This window comes from Lytechinus pictus, chromosome 11 (assembly GCF_037042905.1).
Source record: "Lytechinus pictus isolate F3 Inbred chromosome 11, Lp3.0, whole genome shotgun sequence".
Taxonomy (NCBI): domain Eukaryota; kingdom Metazoa; phylum Echinodermata; class Echinoidea; order Temnopleuroida; family Toxopneustidae; genus Lytechinus; species Lytechinus pictus.
Window position 1 is genome coordinate 25,900,983 of NC_087255.1, and position 10,047 is coordinate 25,911,029.

A 10,047-nucleotide genomic window follows, 5' to 3' on the forward strand; every position below is an offset into this window, starting at 1 on the left:
ATTAAAGTTTCATCAAATTTTTTTTTCGAAAAATACTTTTCTTATTCAAGTTTCCATCCCCTAATTATTTGAATGGGTTTCTCAAATAAAATTCCATATCAAGCGGTCGGTGTAAAGAGGGCAGACGTAAAAAAATGGCAGTGGTAATAATCATGGGCGGATTCAGGGGGCGAGGGGCCCGCCGCCCCCCTCCCTATTGGCGGAGCAAAAAAAATATAAAAAAGGGGAAAGAAAGCAAAAAAAAAGGAAAAGAGAGGGGGAAAGAAGGGAAACATAAGAGAAAGAAGACGAGTGATAGAATAAGATGAGGGGAAGACTTATGCTTACAAGCATTCATGCTTTCTTAGCAATCAGGTAAAAAATCACCACCACCTAATTGGAAAATAATCTAAAAAATATTTTATGTCACTGTATAAAATTTTCGCTCGCTCTTCGCGTTAGGAAGAGAAATAGGAGGATAGTCATTATTTTCATGTGATGACATAATGTTCTTAAAATGTCCCAGTCGTATGTCAAAACTCAAAGTAATAATAATGAAAAATATCAGCTCTTTTTTTAACTGTGATCCATATCTACCTCACAAATTTCCTACAAAATGCTTGAAATACAGACCTTAAATTGACCCTTTTTCAGATCGGAATGCTAGATGTTTTAAGCTCGCGCTTCGCGCTCGATTTTTGATTTTCATGATAAAAAAAGGTCTTCGACATCTGAAACACGCGCGCGCATGTTTATTCAGATAAGCAGCTTGTTCTCTATTTAAATCATTATCCAGTTTTAGATCAGAATATAAAAAATTTTCTGCTCGTTGCGCTCGCATTATTAACGTAGGAAGATTTCCAATTACTCATCCTTTTCATGATTTACAATAGAGTGTCCCAGTTTTGGATGTAAAAGTCGATTTTTTCCGCTCGCGCTTCGCGCTCCCATCCCTAATACCCTTCCAACCTAATACTAACAATAAGTCGCTCAATCTTGATTTTGAGGGTTTTGGTGTGCTTGAAAAAACATTTAGCATCTTTAAGCCTTCAAATTATATATAACTTCTTAAAAGAGTAGCCTTCTCTGACAAGTAGGCCCTACTTGATTGAATGGAGAAGAAATTCAGAGAGAGCCGCAAAATATAATATAAGGAGAAAACAAGGTTTGAAGTTTGGGTTCACTCAAGCATGAGATATACACACTGTGCAATCTCAATGAAACTCCCAAGTAGTCCAGAAAAAATGGTGTTAAAAACCCTCCTGTTTCTTGTTTGTTATTTAATTTTACCATTTCAAATTTTACAGTATGAAGAAAAAGAGTAATCATTTGTATAAGCTTTTTTTTTCAAATTTGGAGACCAAATTATTGTTTTATCTATTATCGAGAAACTTCCCTGGCGATACATTATTGGTTATTGGGTGACTGGTCACCTAAAATATTATCTGCCAAGTTTCAGAGGAAGACCCAAGGGGGTCCACTTCCATTGACGAGTGGATACCACGAGTGACGTACGTAAAAGGGATATCTTTTTCAAGATAGGGCACCTTACGTGCTTAATGTGGGAAGAGTGTTTTCATGCGACATGAGGTCCTTTTTTATTCATTGTCTGCCTGAAGCGCATGTCACGGTTAGGCTCAGAAGTGCATTTTCTATTCTCGCATTGAAATATTGTTTGTCATAGATGAAATCGATACTCCATCACATAAACTTCATTGTTATTGTATGAAAAAAGATCCATGTATGTCTGTTATTTGCCATTGTCTCTTTTCGAGGAAATTAACACAAATTAAATCCTTTTTATCATGAGTATTCAATTAAATGAAATTCAAATTTATTTCACATAAAACCATTAACGTGATACCCATGCACCAGCGGATTTGAAGGGGGCACAATTTTAAATATTTCAAAACATGATATAAAACTTAACCTAAAAGGTTTATGGAAAAAAAATGCAATGTGTTCTTTAAGTTCAAACTTCAAACGAAAATTACCCCCTCCTCTCATTTACCCCATACATCTTACCCCCCCCTTCTTCTTCTTTATTTTCTCCCAATCCACACACCTTTTTCCTCCATGCATAGCATTGTTCGAAGCTACCGTATCATGACAACAGGAGACGCAGCTGCGTGACAACTTGGTCTTGGGAGCAGCTGGAGTCGAATCAATTTACATATTTTGCAGTGTTTTGTAAGTACGTTAGATGTCGAGCTGTGATTTATCAAGGAGATATCATATCTCCTTGGATTTATTATGTGATTGATATCATTGTGCAACTGCGATAAAAAGTATGACTTGAGTTACAATAATTACATCAGAGAAGCAGACAAACACACAGCTTTTTGAGCAAGTTTCCCGGGACCGCCCCATCTCCCACAGGACCCTAAACACGTAGTTTTGGTGCAAAAAGAGAACATATTTTATGATAGCATTTTAATCATTTTATACCCTCGCAATTTGGACCATAAACACGTAGGTTTCCTTGCAAAATATATACTCATTATTATAACTCTTTTAACACCCTTATTACGTTACGCACGTAACTCAAAATATTAAGTGCATGTATTTTTTTAATGAATTTTGTTTACTGTTTTGTTGGAAATGAGAAAAAATAAAACTAAAACTGAAACTGAAAAGGATTGCTGCTAATGGGGCTGTTAAACTATCGCTGTACTTGTTTAGGGGGTCAAAGTAAGGGAATACTTGTCAAAAGTATCGTTTTGTTTCCAAAAATTGTTAAGGGTAGGTTTTCACACGCCAGTATTTGTTAAAGGGTGCATTTTCAGAAGATGGAAAATACTTGTTCAGGGTGCTTTTCAAACCCCATGGCCAGGCGTGGTATCCATTCGTCAATGGAAGTGGCCCCCGGGAGGAAGAGGGATGTAATGCAATTCACGGTTGAAGAATTTGGTTGATTCCATTGGCGATTTGTTTGTCTGGTTTATATTACAAAATATCATCTTTTTGTTTTTGGCGGGATTGAAATGTGGGAAGAGTGTGTTTTCATGCGACATGAGGTCCTGTTTTATTCATTGTCTGCCTGAAGCGCATGTCACGGTTAGGCATTTTATTATATCATTATTTCTTCATCGGCCTAACAATGCTATTTACGAATTCGGTGGAAGTGCATGTATCGTGAGGGTTTTTAAAAAGAAATCAAAGGACAGATATCTTTTTCATTCAATTTATCAGAAGCAAAATGAAACTGCACTGCTCCCATTTATATATATTGTTTTTAAGTATAACATTCCTTTCTGTCTGACCGGTTCTTTTGATCCAAATTAAGCTTCGCCAGGTTTACTGATATAGTCCAGTAGACCGCCCCATAGCACATGTAAATGATCTGGAGAAGTTTTTCAGGGCAAGGTCTTTTGGTTGATTTGTTTTCTAGATAGCATAATCATGTAAAATAACATACTTCTTTTATGTAGTATGCTACTAAATATTAAACCAGAAATATGGGAAACTTTACCTAAATGATACAATTTTTAAGGATTCCAGTGACAATGAATTCATTCATAACCTTAGTTTTTATTTTTAAGTAAAACAGTCATTGTAATAAGCATAATTAGCATAATGAGCTAATTAGCATAAGTGTAATATATAGACCCTTTTATGAATGTATATACAGAAAACACTAAATTATAGATAATACATCTCTTCTAAGGTTTTTCTTTGACGAGGAGTTCATTTATGACAATGATTTTTTATTCAGTGAAATTTACGTAATTAGCATAATTCACCAAACATACGCAATACATAGAATTGGTTGTCAAGTGTTATTTAGAAAACCTGATAATACAAATACAACTCTTCTATGGTTTTCGACAATGGAAAAATTATACTAATTATGCAAATTACGACAAATTATTCACAATTTAACATTATGTAATATACAAGGATTTCTTTGTCATTTTATATCTAGAAAGCCTTAATCTGTGAATAATACAGCTCTTCTATATAGAGTTTTCTATAATGGGCAAATCATTTATGACACTATTTTCCCTTTCGAGCCTTAGCTAATTTACTAATTAACCTATATGTGCAACACACACATTTCTTTGTCATTTTATTTCCAGAAAGCCCCAAAACATGAATTATACAGCTCTTTTAGAGTTTCTTTGTGATGATGAATTCATTTATGACAAAAACATTGCTTAAAAAGGAAAGCCATTGTCATAAATTAATTCATTACCACATTAAACTTTAAAATAGCTGTATTATTCATGTTTTCAGGCTTTGTGAGTATATAATGAAAAATAAATATATTTATTGCACATGTATGTTAATTTGAGAATTACGGTAATTATACTTATTACGTAAATGTCACTGCATAAAAATCATTGTCATAAATTAATTCATCGTCAAAGAAAACCTTAGAAAAGCTGTATTGTCTATGTTTTGGTGTTTTCTGCATATACATTTACAAAAGGGTCTATATGTTACACTTATGCTAATTAGCTCATTACGCTAATTACGCTGATTACAACCACTGCTTTACTTTAAAAAAATACCAAGGTAATAAATTAATTTCTCGTCACAAGACCCCTTAGAATAATGGTATTTTTTGTATTTTTTTCAGTCTTTCTCGTTTAAGATTTGTAGCATATACATAAAAGAAACATGGTACACATGATTATGCTAATTAAAAAATTCTAAGCTTTATAATGGTAGGTCATTTGTCTATTGTATTTGTGATTAAGTTATTATAAATCATTGATAAATCTCGGTTTCGTTTTTTTGTGGGACGCACTGTATAGTCAGTAATGATAATTGAAAAGATTCCTTGGCTTGCCAGTTTAGTCAGCCACAATGATGTCTTTAATTACTTGGCAAAGATTGAAAGTAAATAAATGAATAAAATTCATTGATCCTCCCTCAGAAAGTCTATTAAAGGTGTGTATAGATTGATAGGAAGACAAGACTTGGAACTTACCCAGCTTTATCACGGGAGGTCCTTCCCCACATTTTAAAGGAAAACAATTATTAGATGTTTTTCGTACAATAACCCATGATTTTTTTTCCTCCACTAGTAAAAAGGATTGGTCAAAGTAACCAGTGTTTTTGTGAATAGTAGATGGTAGATTTTAAACAATAATTGGTTGATATTGATAATTTGTGTCAGTCGGACACATTCGAGGCAGCTGATCGTATAGCCTAAGACGTCACAAATGAAAAATTAAAATTTTCTTAATATCTGATGGATGTTCTTCAAACCTTCAATATATATATATTTTTTTTTTCTGCTATTAAAAAAAAAAAAAACTTTTTGTCAGGGTGACACCCCCTTAAAACAGGTCAATGCGTCCCCAAGAAAGAAACATCCACAGTAAATTTGAATTCCTGATTTGCAACCCATTTCCACATACAGGCGATAACCGTTACCATATACTTGACAAACAGTAAGCTCAACAAAGACAAGTTTGGGAACCTGACATCCACTTTAGACTAGCTGCTATGAGGAATACCAAAATGGACACAAATTGCTATAATTGAATTAGTAACATACAACTATGCGTGTCATGTCAAAATCTATTCGGTAATTTGATTCATTATGATGTGAAAAATAATAGAGAATTACTTTTATTGAAGAATGTCTTGTTATATTTTATGTTATCCATGATCAGTGGCGTAATTAGCAAAAAAAAAAAAATTGCGAGCGAAGCGAGCGAGCAAAAATTTGAAAATTATCCAACAGAAATCCAATTTTGTGATAATTTTCACATAATATTTAGAAAATGATATCATATTTCACCCTTCTCTCTTTCTTTTTTGCTTTTTTTTTTCTTGGTGATGAAAATTGGGGGAGAGCCCACTCCCCCCATCTGTACGCCAGTGTCCATGTTCATGCAAACCTTTTTACAATGGCACTCTTCACATTGGCGCGTATAACCTGGCGGGAAGATGTCATGAATTAACTCGTGTAAGTGGAAAAATTATTCCGAACCTGTCAGTTTCAGTGAGTTCATGGTAGCTCACATTGATGTTTAATATCATTTGATATGCATGGGGAATGCTCTTCTACTTACGAAATCGCTTACTTAAGATAAATGCTTTTATCACTCACTTAATTTAAGTCTTTTTGAAAAGAAAGTGTTGGATAAAGTAAAGACCTATCACGAAAAAAAAAATAACAATACGAATAAAATATATTCAGCCTATTTCGCCCAAAAGAGTCCGTTCAAGACTTAATGTCAATACGATATCGACAGGAAAGGCTCACTCTTTTCCTCGTATATGTAGCATGCCATTTTTACCTGTGCCTTTTTTCCTCTGCCATTTTTACCTCTGCCATTTTAACTTCTGCTAGTTTTACCTCTGCCATTTTTACCTCCGTCATTATTACCTGTGCCAGTTTTACGTCTGCCATTTTTACCTTTGCCATTATTACCTCCGTCATTATTACTTCTGCCAGTTTAATGTCTGCCATTTTTACGTCTTCCAATATTACCTCTGCCATTTTTACCTCTGCCAGTTTTACCTCTGCCATTTTTACCTCCACTATTTTATCTTTGCCATTATTATATACATCTGCCATTTTCACCTGGCATCATATCAAGCTACCCTTATGATGACGCTTTCAAAAAGTGTCCCATAACAAATTGTTAATACCCTGACAGGTGCGGATCAGGGGGGGGGGGGGTGGAGGAGGCTCAAGCCCCCCCCCCCCACACACACACACAAACTCACTGACATAACACCAACTATTCTACTTTGACCTCTCGAAACAGATTTAGATCTAACGAATGGTTTCTACAAAAAAATATAAAGAGGACGAGTTCATTATTATCTATTATGTTCCACCAGTGCGAGATGGTCTAATCGTCTAACAACAAAAGTCATTCCCCGTTATAAAGCAACAACCTGTCAATTATATTAGTGACGTCTGAAAAATATCATATAGTGTGACGAACCGAATGCAATAACAAACTGTTCCTGAAAGAATCCCTCATTAATCAAGCCCTGGTTCCACTGGCGTTCATATTTTGTGGCGTAGCCCCTGAGGACTTGCAGACAGACACATTTAAATAAAAGAGTGGCACAGCTTTCTTACAGGCTTTGGGATTAACTTTAATCACTTGATTCGTAGTAGTCAACTTGCCAACCGTCAGCCGTGAAAACTATGTAACCAATCATATTAAAAAGAAAGCAAACAAAACGTTACACATAATTCAATAATAATGATGATAATAACAATAATAGCTGGGTTTATAGAGCGCTTTTTGCCTCAGGATACAAAGCGCTGCTATTATTATGTGCAACGTATTATCGTGTGCAATACATGCACATGAATACAAGCCAGAGCCTTTACTCCCAGAAACCTGGCAATGATGTTAAAGCAAATGTCTGTTCATATCATTCATACATCCCTATCAATTCAGCAAAATTACAATGTTAAAATCGAGTCCAGAAAAACTTCAGGCATATGCATAATACAATATGATCATTGAAGAATATATTAGTGCAATGCTAGCACTGCCATAACTCCACCTTGACTGGTAAAATGTAATACGTGTATCAAACTAAACTCCTCAAAAAAGTTCGGAAATCTGGCTTTGATCGATAATTCCCGTTCGCTTTTATTAAATATCAATATGTAATTAATATCAATGCATAGAACCTTAAATTTTCTTTAAAATGATACCCTACATGATATGATTATGGTTCACATGGAGGTGCAGTGCCTTGGAATGTGGGGCAAGGTCAAAATTCAAAAGTTGCAAAATGACACAATATTGAAAGTCACTGTTCTTTTTTCCGTGGTGATGAGTGAGTTTCTCAGCGGTTTCTTTTGACTTTGGTCAATAATTCCCTGCCCAACGACTTTAAAGAATCTACAAACCTTAATATTTTTAAACGCAAACTTTAAAAGATGCTCATTTGTCAATACTCCACACCAACAAGTCAAGCTAACACATAACCTAAACTAAAACTACATAATAACTTAACCTTTAACTGCCAATAAATTTGTCAAACTTTACTTATAAAAACACCAACAACACTACAACATGATACAAAACATTACGACCTGTGCACCTGCCATGTTCCTCTTTTCATTTGCACTTTTTATTTGCACCTCCCTTGTCTCCCTCTTTCTTTCCTTTGCCACTTTTCCCTCCCTATTATGATTTTGTAAGTACTTTTTTGTTTGTGTTACCACTGTAATTATTATTATTTGAATTACTTTCTTTTATTTTTGTTGTCGCTTATTCGTTTTATTTTGATATTTGTGGATTACTTGTTTTAAGTTTGTCTTCTGTGTCCGTCTCGATTTTTGTATAGAGTTGTATATAAAGATTGTTTATAATTAGTATTGAAACTAAGTTTAGGGGCTTGCCTTCTCTACAAGCTTTTGCTTTTCTTGGCAAGTCCCTCCGTTCATTTCTTGTTTCTTTTCATTGATAATATTACTGCAACAAATTGTAGATTTGTTAAATTTATATTCAACATTTGTTACGAAATTTCATTGATTTGTCTGTATTATCGATTATATTGAATATGTATTGTTACTTTGATTATATTTTGAAAAAAATTGTTGAACGGAAATAAAATCTAAATCTAAAAAAAATCTAAATCTAATTCCTCATCGGCTTTGTTAAATATCAATGTGTAATTAATATCAATGAATAGATCATTTAATTTTCTTTAAAATGATACCCTACATAATATGATTATCGTTCACATGGAGGTGCAGTGCCTTGAAATGTGGGGGCAACAGCAAAATTCAAAAGTTGCAAAGTGACACAATATTGAAAGTCACTGTTCTTTTTCAATGGTGATGAGTGAGTTTCTCAGCGGTTTCTTTTGTTTTCATGCACCTTAACATCAACATTAACACGGAATCAAACACACCTCTGCGCAAGCAATCACATAACAAACAGACAAACAAACAAACATGCATGGTATTTCAAACCACGACTCAAAGTCTCACACCATGTTATCTCACAGAACCTTCAGCAGGGGCTTGATTTGAATGGATATTCATCTCTATTGACACAGACAAAAGAATCATGTTCTGTATGACTATTTCTGCTCGTTTTGCAGCTTTTCAATTCAGACCTCATCCAACACTTGTGAATCCTGCTCTTTTTGTGAAGGCATGATCATAACAAGCATGGTATCATTTAAAAAAAAATCAAATGATATTTTGAATGATGTAAAATATGCGTTGTGTAGAATTGGGAGTTGGTAGAAATTAATGGCCAAACTCAGCTTTCCAAACTTTTTTTGCTCGTTTTGCAGCTTTTCAATTTAGACCTCATCCAACACTTTTGAATCCTGCTCTTTTCATGATGGCATGATCATAACAAGCATTGTATCATTTTATAGAGAATCAAATGATCTTTTGAATGATGTAAAATATGTGTTGTGCAAAATTGGGAGTTGGGAGAAATTAATGGCCAAACTTAGCTTTCCGAACTTTTTTTGAGGGGTTTAGAATTCAAACCATCAATATTTAGAATTTGTGTTGCCGGCCTCATAACGATTTCAATCTTATCTGTAATCCAAAAATGCAGTATAGGCCTAATATTATGGTAAGTATTAATATTGTAGCGTATTTATCCATGTAGCAATTCTTAAGCTTTTCACTAACAATAACATCACTAAATGCATGCCTTATCACAACATACTGAACTGATCAATAACATGTTATGCGTACTTTCTTTATTGTACGTTCGCGTGTAACGATAATCAATCACTGCGTAACAAGCGATAAGCACAAATGTTTTATAAATATACAGTATATTCATTACCAATTAGTTTGCCTTTAACTCAAACAATTGATAAGATATTATTAAACATACCACTGAACCTCTTGTAATCTGTATTTTATGAACTAACCAAGAATAACCTTGAATCTTGGAAGTTTGGGTTACCATGGTTACAACCATAGTAGTTTAATGAAATTTATGCAAGGTATGGGAGGCGGATAGCTACAATATCTTTTTTAAAATATTATAGTATAGTATTTATTTTCCGTATAAAAACAAAACGGATGGATAGCCCATGTTCAGTTTAGTCGACATGACAATACTTTTCTTCCATGGGGTCCATATACAATAAAAA